Here is a 9031-nt window from a genome sequence, read left to right on the forward strand (position 1 = left end):
GCCTTTTGCCACACAGCCTGTTTCCTTGGGAGCTGGTTTGGATAGTCTAGCAGGGGAGTGTAGCTGATAATATGCCCTTGACCACTCTTGACCAAAGACTGGTAATCCTCTGTAGGTCACCGTCTTCAAGTCAGCATGCAGCTTTGAGAGGAACCTAAACAGAGCTGGGGGAGGCGGGAGAGAGAGAGACAGGTCTAGCTAGCCAAATCAGCAAATCAACTCTAGCCATCCATGGGGTAACACATGTTGCGGCCAGATGACCCTCACATCTTTTTTTTTTCCTTCCTATCATATCTACTTACCCTTCTGCCTGGTTGTGGTGTTTTGATGAGATATGTCCCCCATAGGCTCACATATTTGAACAACTGAGCCTCTATTGGTGGTCTGGAGAAGTTATGGAAGCTTAGGGGGTAAAGCCTTGTCAGAGGAAGTGTGTCGCTGGTGGCCAGCTTTGAGAGTTCCTATGTCCACTTTGCTTTCTCTCTGTGTGGTTGAATATGTGACCTCTCATGTCAGCTTCCATTTGTCCTTCGCCATCATGAACTCTCCCTCTCAGATAAATTTCTTCTTCCTTAAATTGGTTCTGGTCATTAAAAAAAAAAAAAAGAAGTTTATGTATATATGTATGTGTTTGTGTACAGGTACCCAGAGACCAGGAAAGGGCATCCTGTTTCCTGGAGCTGGGTTTATAGGAGTTTGGGAATGGAACTCAGGTCCTTTGGACAAACAGCAAGTTCTTCTAACCACCGAGTCATCTCTCCAGCTCTGGTCATGGTATTTTACCACAGAAACAGGAAGTAACTAATACACCGATACTCTGAGCTGGGGTCTGTGCCCTCATATGTGCTAGGCAAGCATTTCACTGCCGAACCACACCCCAGCTTTCCCTTTGCTTACAAGAGTAGCAATCATTATACTCAGGGCCACCTTAACCCAGCATGACCTCATCTTAACTACTTACTCTGCTCTGCAAAAGCCCTGTTTCCCATATGAGACTGGAACATCAACATCATTTCTAGGAGACATGGTTCCAGGGGTTTGTTTGCACGTAATGAAAACCTTCCCTGCCCCTCTGGGCTGTCTGGGTTCAGCACACACAGTACCAGGAGGACAGAGACTCTCACTGCAACAACAGGCCAGGAGACTCACAGCTGACTCACCTTGGCTTTACAAACTCACACACAGAGCAAACTTTGACTGTGGGTGAATAATACATGTTTATAAGTGTATGACATGGAATGTTTAGGCTGTTCTAATTAGTGAGGCACAAACTCATTTGAACTGTTACTGAGGGCTGGGATACAGGTTGGTATAGATAGCTTGCCTTGTTGGATAGAGCTTGCCTGGCGTGTGGGAGGCACTGGATCCTATTCCCAGCATGGCAAAAATAAAATAAAAGATAAAATATCGCTGCATTTACAGTGGGCTCTGGGTCCCTAGGGATTTTTCTCTTTCAATAAATAGTCAACTTTTTGAATGACCACAGTAATTAAACTTTTGTTTTGATTTTTGTTTTCTGAGATAGTGTCTTACTCTGTAGCTCTGGCTGTTCTGGAACTCACTATGTAGACCAAGCTGGCCTTGAACTCACAGAGATCCGCCTGATACCCTGTGCTACTACAGCAGCTGATTTAAGATTATTTACTTTTATTTAATATGTATGGGTGTTTCACCTGTGTGTATGTCTGTGTAACACTGTGTGCCGAGTACCCACAAAGATCAGAGGTCAAATGAGGTCAGCTGATCCCCTGGAACTGAACTTACACATGGTTGTGAGCTGGCATGTGGGTGTTGAGGATTGAAACCAGGTCCTCTGAAGGAGCAGCCAGTGCTCTTAACCAATGAGACCTCTCTCCAGCTCCCTTTAATAATTTTTAATGTTGTTCTAGTTTCATTTCTGTTACTTTAATAAAACACTCTGACCAAAAGCTACTTAGAGGAAGAAAGGGCTTATCTGCCTTACAGGTTCAGGCCTGAATCCATCATTGAGGGAAGTCAGGGTAGGAATTCAAGGCAGAAATTTGAAGTGGAAACCATAGAGGAATAGCTTAGGTTTATAGGCTCATGCTGAGCTAACTTTCTTTCTTTCTTTTTTTTTTTTTTTATACTTTGTGATGTTTTTATTTCTTACGTTTTTTTACCCTTCTTTCTTTTTTTAAAGATGTATTTATTATGTATACAATGTTCTGTCTGCCTGTATACCTGCAGGCCAGAAGAGCACACCAGATCTCATTATAGATGGTTGTGAGCCACCTTGTGGTTGCTGGGAATTGAACTCAGGACCTCTGGAAGAGCAGCCAGTGCTCCTAACCTCTGAGCCATCTCTCTCTAGCCCCTAACTTTCTTACACAGCTGAGGATCTCTTGTCTAAGCGTGGTACCTCCCACAATGGACTGAGGCCTCCTATATCAGTTACCAATCAAGACAGTTCCTCACATATATGGCCACAAGCCAATCTGATATAAGTAATTTTTCCGTTGAGGCTTCTCTCAGATGACTTGAGGCTGTGTCAAGTTGACAAGGCTAACTAGGACAGATGTTAATCATAGGTTTCATATCTCAAATGTTGGAAGTAGACTGTCTAAATAATGGTTGTGAATCAATGCTCCAGCAAGGCTGACTGGGCCAGAGACCACAGGTAGCTGTCCTTCCTGCCACACAGCCTCCACTGGCGAGGTATCTCCTAATGGCAACCTGTCCTTGAGCTGGAATCTGAGGGAGATCTTAGCAGGGACAAACAAGCTCATCAGCCAAACCTTTTGGCTTTCCTGCAGGAACTGGCACCTCCGTTTTCAGCCAGACAAATTTCTCCTGAAATCTCCGGTGAGTTTGGAGCTAGGCCCAAGGGTTGGGGTGGAGAAGCCTTGCTGCCAGAACAGAGGCTGGAGGTGGGGCTGTCGTGGCTCCCTCCCGAGTGCAGCCTGGTGATAACTCATTGATTGAAATGTAAGATTCTTCCAAGGGTGAGTGAGGTCTAAGGACCCTCATGGGCAACAGACAGCAACGTCAGGACAACTCTGTGGTGGGGGGCTGTAGTACCCAGAAGACCCTGTATCTTATCCTAGCACGGTGACAGTAATACACAAGCCAGCGCCTCACCCGGGAGCTTCAGCTGTGAGGGCTTCGTATATAGTGTCCATTCTTTAGTATATAGTACTCACAGGCACTGGGGATGACATCAGCCTCCAGAGGGACTGACCCCCATGCTCAGAGCCCACCATCGGGCCTGGGGAGGGCTCCTCTGCCTACAGGAGAGCTAAGGTGTGAAGACCCACTCTGGGTTTCGGAGCTAGAGAGGTACACTAGCTGTCAGTCCTGTAGGAAGGCCATGTGGTCTCCGACAATTCCTGTTCTGACCGTGTCCAGGTGAGAAGCTCCTGTCTTGTGGGTCTCTGCTTTTGTAAGTCTGGGATGTGGCTCACCATTCATGGTCATGTGGGTGGGCTTTGCCTGGAGCTAGGCTCTGAAGGAAGGGTCACCATCAATCATAGTACAAGATTGGACCTCACTTTTCTTTTTTCTTTCCTTTTTTTTTTTTTTTTGTATATAATTTTTTGGTTTTGTTTTTGTTTTTTCAAAACAGGGTTTCGGTGTGTAGCCCTGGCTGTCCTGGACTCACTTTGTAGACCTGTAGACCAGGCTGGCCTTGAACTCTTCTTTCTTTTTTTGACATTGCAGACCTAAGCAACTATGACTAGGTCTGGAGACTGGCACCAGGGCTCATGAACTGACACCAGGCAAGGACTATATCAAGCTGTATCTCCAGCCCCTGAAAACTTCAGCTTGAAATACCACACTCCACTTCACCAGGCAGGGAACCCCAGAGCAAGTGGATATCCTTGCTCACCCCACCCGGGCCTCCTGTCTTCCTTTCTGTATGTCTGCTCCTCTGGACAGGTTACCTCCTTCATCTGGGACCCCCTCCCTGTCTGCCCCACCTGCTAGTTAACTTCACCTCATTTTTCAGAGTTCATCCCAAATCATATTTATTTATTTGAGACAGGGTCACTCTGTGTGGACTTAGGCTCACTATGTAGACTTAGGCTTCAACCTTACCGATCAACTGTTTGTGCCCTTTTCGTGCTGGGGTTGAAGGCAGAGAACACCACAGTAGCTCTAGTCATTTCTAAGATTTATTTTATTTTATGTGTGTGGGTGTTTTGCCTGTATGTATGTTCATGCAGTGTCCACGGAGGCCGAAAGAAGGCATCAGATCCTTTGGAACCGGAGTTACCCATGGCTGTAGTCTGGCATGTGGATACTCAAACCAGAGTCTGTGGCAGAACAGCCAGTACTCTTAACTGTTCAACCATTTCTCCATCTCCTATTTCTTAAAATTTAATATTTATTTGTACTTAATAAATATTAAGTGTGAATGGGTGTTTTACCTGCCTGTATGTCTGTGTACTGTATGCATGTGTGGCTCAAGGAGGCCAGAAAAAGCTGTCAGATCCATGTGGGTGCTGTGAACTGAACCTGGGTCCTCTGTAAGAGCAGCTAATGCTCTTAATTGCTCAGCCATCTCTCCAGCCCGTTTATTGATTGACTGATTCATTCATTCATTTATTTATGAGACTAAAGTGCTGGGATTAAAGGTATGTGCCACCACTGCCTGGCTCCAAACCATAGTTTTAAAAAGTGTCTGTTTTGTTTGAGACAGGAGTTTATAAAACTTAGACTAGCTAATACTCACTACGTGTGGGAGGCTGGCCTTGAACTTCTGAGCCTCCTGAATGAACGTTGAGATTGTCGGCGTGGTGCTGTCTCACCTGACTTTTGTGGCCCTCTCCGTCAGATGACTCTGAGGTGTGGGGTTCAGCACCGTCTCCTTTGCCAGAGGCTGAACGGGTCCCGGATGTCCGCTGGCGCTGCTCTCTACACAAGTAAGCCCGGCATGCGGGGAAATGGTGACAACGGTCTGTGCCTGCCAGGCACGGGCTTACGCTCAGCTTCTACCCTGAGAACCAGGGAACTCTGCATTCATAAGAAGTCTCTCCTCCTAAAGGATGGCTTCCCTAGACCTTTCCTGAGCTGGACCCAGGGTTCAGTCGGGGCCAATGCTTCTTATGTGAGGAGGTATCACACATAACCAAGGAGCGTGAGCTGCAAATAATTGCTAGGCAGGAAGGGATATTTGCTCTCCTTTGCTCAGCAACCTCTTCCCCCAGAACCCACTTGGCCTTAACACAGGGCACTCAAACAGTCAGAATATGGAGTGTGGGGGACACCCTTTTGTGCATAAGGTTGATTAGGGCTAGAAGGCCTTAGGACCCACAACCCAGGAGATGAAGAAGGAGGACGAGGAGGAGGAGGAGAAGAAGAACAAGAACCTTGGGCCCTTGGCTTTCCTGGAAGAAATGAGCCACTCTTTATGGTCGTCTTGGCTGATGTCAGTGTAGGCAAATACCCTGAGGTATCTCTGTCAGCCGAGGACGGCTTCGTGGGCTGTATCTGGAAATCCCCATCGGCTGCCACACCCTGCCTGCCTGTGAAGGCTGAGTCAGAATAGCAGCCTGCACCAACTCGCATCTGCACCAGGCCAGGCAAAGTACTTCTTGAACTCTCATAGCCCCAGTGAGCTATAGTTCTGTCCCCAGCAGTCATCTATGCCTTTAGCACTTCCTCATGACACTTCTGTCTATGCTGCCACAGGCTCTTCTGAGGACACCTGGAAAGACAGATGACTGACCTAAGGGCTAAGTGTGTGTGTGTGTGTGTGTGTGTGTTGGGGGCGGAGCACTACCGCCAGTGTGGACTCGGGAGTCTCATGCTCTCTCGGGAAATGAAAATGGCTTCTTCAGGTGTGGACTGGTCAGTTGACTGCAGAGCCCTGTGGACCTACAGGAGGACAGACATGTACATGCCTATATTACCATCATGCCTGCGCGCGCGTGCGCGGGCACACACACACACACACACACACACACACCCTATGCACTTACTGTTATAATACTAATGAATGTGGCATTCCACAGATCTGGTACAAAGGAGGTTTATCATAGGAAAGAGGATGCCCATGACAGAGACAGAGATAGGGAAAGAGAAAGCAGAAGAGGCTAGTGGGGTACTTTTTAATCTGTTCCACACCTGGTGGACACCTGGCGGCAGCAGGTGATGATGTCAGAGGTTGCTAGGCCGCTGAAAGGAAGACGCCTGTGCGCTACGCCCCCCTTTTGTTTAATTAAAATACGGCAAAGTTAGGAAGGTGAGGTGGGAATAAAAGCATTTTCTTCGAAAAGGCTGCTTCCTGCTGGCTTGGAGGTGACATCTTTGGGGACCTTAAGAGAATGGAGGTGCTGGCGAAGTGCTGGGAGAGCCAGCTGTTTTACTGCTGTCCGGAATCTGTGAGAACATCTGCAGCAAAATGTAGGCCCAGCTGACAATCTTTGAGGTTAGACTAGAGCACCTGTGGGCAGCTGTTTGGTGCTGTTGTGGATGTAGGAAACACCTAGGCTTGCCAGGATGCTGAAACACGTATATGGGCAGGAGACAAAGTTAAGCAAGTTAAGGAGAGAATTCTTTTTTAGGTGTACATCTGAAACTTTTGGACTCATGGTTTTGGTAGTCGGGGGAGGGGAGCCCCAAAACTAGGGAAAAAGGGAGAAATCCCATCCTCTGGAATAGGCAATCGGTGGGAAACTTCAGCTGTTGATTGGCAGTTCTTATCTGCAGTCCATTCAACTTGAGAGGTGGATTCAGGTGGATTTCCTATACAGGAATACTTTTTTTTTTTTAAATAATTTTTGCCTTTTAAAAATTTTATAATATTAATTACAGTTTATTCACTTTGTATCCTAGCTGTAGGCCCCTTCCTCCTCCCCTCCCAATCCCACCCTCTCTCCCTCATCTCCTCCTTGCCCCTCTCCAAGTCCACTGATAGGGGAGGTCCTCCTCCCCTTCCATCTGACCCTAGCTTATCCAGTCTCATCAGAACTGGCTGCATTGTTCTCCTTTGTGCAAGAATCCTTTTTTAAGTTTACAAAGAACATAAGCTTTAAACATGTTACCATTCCCATTTTTTGTTGTTATAATCTGCAGTAAAACACACACTGTCGAAAAAGTCAGTAGATACACATCTTTGTGTCATAGCATAGCAGAGGCTTGGGAAATGATTTTGGGTTAACAGCATGAGCACTCTTTAAGGTGAGCTCAGGGAAGACAGAAGCCTTATTCGAAGTAGGGGCAAAAGCTCACTTGATCTTGGAGAGAGACTTTTTCCTTCTATCCAGAAGACTGGATGTATGTAAATTTAGCACAAGGAGAAACATTTTTAAGTCTATTTTTAAAAGACAAACCAAAGGAACTCTAAAATCTTGAGTGTGGAATCATGATAGTGGAGCATACAGTAGATTTTTTTTTTTTAAACCGGAGTTAGGTTACTAAATCAGAGCTCCAGTGATTAATGTCAAAGCTCTGGACAGTGTTAATAGTATAGCAATGGGGGGAAATCTGAAGCATTTTTAATTAAAAAAATTTTTTTAATACCTTAAAACACTTACTTATGGAGGCCAGCCTGGTCTACAAAGTGAGTCCAGAATAGCCAGTGCTACACAGAGAAACCCTGTCTTAGATCCTAAAATAGGTCCTCACAACTTAAGCTTTTATATCCTCAGGCCTTATAGAAGCTTTACATCTTTCTTCTTCAATTATTTACCACAAGACACAGTGACTCAGTCACTGTCCTTTAGCTAAAAGGATAGTAAAAAGTTATATATGAGACCTGTTTTTCTGAGTCTGGTAATAAGATAGACAGGTATAGACCTAGTGGCAGCATCTCTAGGAGTGAGGATTAAGGCCTGATTTTTTTTTTTCTGTCTAGGACTCGTTTTGTAGACCAGGTTGGACTTGAACTCATAGAGATCTGCCTGCCTCTGCCTCCCAGAGCGCTGGGATTACAGGCATGTGCCACCCTGACCGACTAAGGCCTGATTTTTACATATGAAGAGGACTGGGAAGGCATCTGAAGTTTTGGATTCTACTGTTAAACTGATAAATCTTTCACTATCTTTTAAACCCATCAGAGACCTGAGATAGAAGGCAGGGTCTTAGATGGAAAGAAGGAAGAATTCTGTCTACTCCCAGGACAGAAGTTGGCAATGTGACCTTGAGACCTGGGTGTGAGGTTAAAACAGACCTGCAGTGTTACCCTGGGCTCACAATGGAGGTCACTGAGTCTGGGAGCAGTCAGTTTGAAGGCTGGAAGTACCTGTGATGCCTGAGCTGGCTGGGCTGGGCCTCTATGCCCAGCATGGGAGCATTCAGACTTCTAGTGCTCAGGCTGCCAATGGGCAGGGCATGGGTTAGTGGGCTGCTGAGGGTTGGGGCAGCTATAGGACCCCGGTATATCTACTGGTTACATTTGAAACAGGTCCCTGGCAGAGTTGACTTAGGCTGGACCTCAGAGTGATGTGACTCTTGTTTCCTCTGCAGGAATGCTGATAACCTCAGAGCAGCAGCCAAGGCCTGGGCCTGGAGCGTAGCTTTCTGCTGTAGCAGAGCCTGTCAAGAAGAATCAGCCACCTCCTCTTTGACTTTAAAGACTTTAAAAACCATTTCTACCAACTCCTGTATGAGGGATTAGGGACCATGTGTCTATCTAAAATGGATTTAAATAGGTAAATTTTGCATGTTCCTAGTTACTTTCCATTTAACTTTGAAAACATGTACAGGAGGCTAAACAAAGCTTCATCTTGTAATTAATCACATTGGTTCTTAGAGTGAATACAAATATATTTATGGAGCCATTAAAGGATTTGATTATTTATGAGATGATTGACTATTATTAAAGACGAGGACTTTAGGTATCATTCCTGTTAGGTCGGAGCCTTAAAAATCGTAAACATGGTTCATAAAGAGCCTGGGAACTTTTTTGACCTTTATGGTGTGTCACTATAGAGCATAACAATATCCTATATGACTTAGTTTATAAAAAGTCTATGGCTTATAAAAATCTAAAGCCATACTATAGATTAGAAACAGTAGCAAAATAAGTCTAAGCATATTTAAGGCAGTGATTTTTAACCTTTTTTGA

At 45.6% G+C, this 9031-nt stretch overlaps 1 long non-coding RNA gene across 1 annotated transcript; it reads left to right on the forward strand.

Moving 5' to 3' along the window:
- The first annotated feature begins 2528 nt into the window (after positions 1-2528).
- Positions 2529-8811, forward strand: LOC132649669 (uncharacterized). Its single transcript, XR_009588145.1, has 3 exons — positions 2529-2823; positions 4796-4883; positions 8431-8811. It is a non-coding gene; the product is annotated as an uncharacterized LOC132649669 (long non-coding RNA).
- The last annotated feature ends 220 nt before the right edge of the window (positions 8812-9031 follow it).

The sequence above is a fragment of the Meriones unguiculatus genome, chromosome 21 (assembly GCF_030254825.1).
Source record: "Meriones unguiculatus strain TT.TT164.6M chromosome 21, Bangor_MerUng_6.1, whole genome shotgun sequence".
Taxonomy (NCBI): Eukaryota; Metazoa; Chordata; class Mammalia; order Rodentia; family Muridae; genus Meriones; species Meriones unguiculatus.